General features: G+C 35.6%; 1 long non-coding RNA gene across 1 annotated transcript; it reads right to left on the bottom strand.

Moving 5' to 3' along the window:
* Positions 1-979: 979 nt before the first annotated feature.
* On the bottom strand, positions 980-2,673 carry LOC116121028. Its single transcript, XR_004126641.1, has 3 exons — positions 2,417-2,673; positions 1,972-2,075; positions 980-1,845 (listed from the first exon to the last, which is right to left on the bottom strand). It is a non-coding gene; the product is annotated as an uncharacterized LOC116121028 (long non-coding RNA).

The following is a 2,673-nucleotide window of genomic DNA, read 5'->3' as shown; positions in this document are numbered from 1 at the left end:
ATCCAGATCTTCTATCTTCTCCAACCTCCATTTCATGAGTTGGGGACTTGAGGCTATGCCTGTCAATTAACGGAGTCGTAAACAGATCATATAAACATTCAGGAGCTACAACTGCTAAGAAGACTCGGGATGAATACAGCTTATGCAACGGTGATAATTCCAACCACTACCTCTTCTTTCATCTTGTCATGGAAGGATGATGCTTAAGCAACATGTTAGGAATAATTTGAGGATACTGACAGCAGGAACTCCATTAAAGGAACTATAACGAAAAATGTAAATGGTAATAACCTGAAAATATCAGTTGTGGACTGTGTAAGCTGTTTCCTCTCCCTTCTAAAAAGACCCTTCCCTCTGGCAAGTTTCAACAGTAACCATAAACATAACCAATAACACTGCATAGTAGACTTGAATGCATCTGCCTAATGGCAGGTTTTCATAGCCCGATATTCCTATTATATGTCTGCCTCACCTAATTTTGGCAGGTATATATAATACCATCTAAGTAGGAATTTTAACTTGCTGACTTCTAATGAATACCTTCAGTCGTAATAATATAGCTACAGTCCAAGAAAATGGACACCCAGAAGGTTCACAAGGTAATGCTGAAGATAGTTATATATATTTATATATTAATGAATTAAAAGTTGAAAACTAAGTTAAGCAAATCTTTTGCACAATGAATGCATTATAACATACTATTTTATTGATCACTGCTTCCCTGTGATGGCCTTTTCTGTTTTTGCGTATACTAATGGTCACAACCAAATTATAAATGATACAAGCCTAGACAACAATAAGGAAAAAGAACTGCAGAGGAGTTGATTACTGTGCAATAAACAAAAAATGGAGAAGAAAAACAGCCTGAAACAAAATGATTTTTCCCATAATTGCTCACCATCTTTAATTGGCCTTCGAGAGAGATGGCTGTCCTGTCAAGATATAAAACAATTGAATCTTCACTAGCAGGTGCTTTGAAATTCTCCCAGAAGCCAAGGGTCTCATCAGTCCACCCCAGCTGATACCAAAGTTAGGCCATCCAGGCTCTCTAAAACATTGATTTAAGAAATCAGCTACATTTATTTAAGAGTACAAGATACTGGGTTCTACACTAAAGTTTGTCAGATAGTAAAACCTGGGAAAACTCAAGGACTCTAGAGCTTTGCAGCTTTTAACTCCCCAACTTTAGCCAGTTTTAACTCCCCAACTTTAGCCATTGAACGGTGTCTCCAAAAGCTCCAGTCAGTAAATATAAGCTAACAAACAACCACTCAGGATTATAGTTTTGTTGTTCCCAAAATAATGTTTCATGAATCCAAGCAGCATATCCTTATATTGGTACATATTATTTTTCCTACCAGAAAGTGCCATTCAGCTTCTGCACTTATTCATAGAAATTGAGAGTAAAATAAGGTAGATTTCTGTTAGAAATTGAGACATGGACTTACCAGTATATATATAAAATGAAACTACAAGATATAGGCTTTTCCCTTCAAAAGAATTTCAATTCTTTAGGAAGTCGTTCATCTTCATCATTTTTAAAAGTAGATCACTTTCAGTAGCTAGGTTCAAATTCATCTGCATCAAAGCAGTCACTTTCACTAGGTTTCATCTTCATCAAAGTAATCACTTCCACTAGATTCTGCTCCATCATTGTCAACAGGGATCTGCGTAGTTGTGGCAAACTGGCAATCACATCCATTGTTGATCCAAAAAAAAGCTTGAGGGAATTCATTCAAATCAGAAGGAAACCTACTAGATTCATTTGCACTTGGATTGATATCATTTCTACTTGGACTGTACTCTTCCACTTCTTTCTCATGTAGTACTAGAAGCAATCCAGACCTTGCCACATCAAAAAAGATAACATAGTGAAACGACAAAAGCATATTAAAGATCATAATCAAACAATCAATATATAGAATATATTTATATTAATTGATTAAAAAAATAATAATTGAGTAAAACTACCATGATTGATAATGGATTCAACAAGGCCTCCTGATGTTAAAATGCGACCATTCTGATGGCTGCATAACATAGTTGTTTCTTTTGTGTGTTGACCATCCAGGTTCCTAACCAGCATTCGGAAAAAAGAAATTATGTTTAAAATTACAAAAACATCCGAACCCATTTCAACCAATTCCAGTTTTCATATCATTTATTGAATACCTTATTTCCGGAAACGAATAACTATATTTAAAATCTACATCAAACGCAGCTTAATTCACCCTATGCGAAAACCAACAGTTCAAACAATAGTAATACCACACTTATAACTCAAAGAACACACTTTTTACACATTCAATACAACGCAATATCACACTTATAACACAAAATATCACACTTCAGGTAAATTCAACAACAGTAAAGGGGCAATTTAGTAAAAAATTGAAAAGACAAGATAGGGAGGGACCTGAGGAGCGAGGCGCTTGCAGTGGCCGCACCAGGTAACGTAAAAATCGATTAAGATCAAGTCAAAGGCTGAGATTGCTGATTCAAAGTTTGATTCCTCCAGCTCTATTGCTTTGCCATCTATTTTGAACTGGGTTTCTTCTTGAAAAGAAAATGAAACTGACCCACAGAGTAATAAGATCCAAACTGTAATTCTAACCAGCTCTCGCATATTCGATAACTTTTTGTTGCTCTCAAAATTATCAGATGGGTTTAGTA

The sequence above is a fragment of the Pistacia vera genome, unplaced genomic scaffold (genome assembly GCF_008641045.1).
Source record: "Pistacia vera cultivar Batoury unplaced genomic scaffold, PisVer_v2 Contig1267, whole genome shotgun sequence".
NCBI lineage: Eukaryota > Viridiplantae > Streptophyta > Magnoliopsida > Sapindales > Anacardiaceae > Pistacia > Pistacia vera.
Note: the sequence above shows the minus strand (reverse complement) of the source record. Positions and strands in the feature narration are given on the sequence as shown.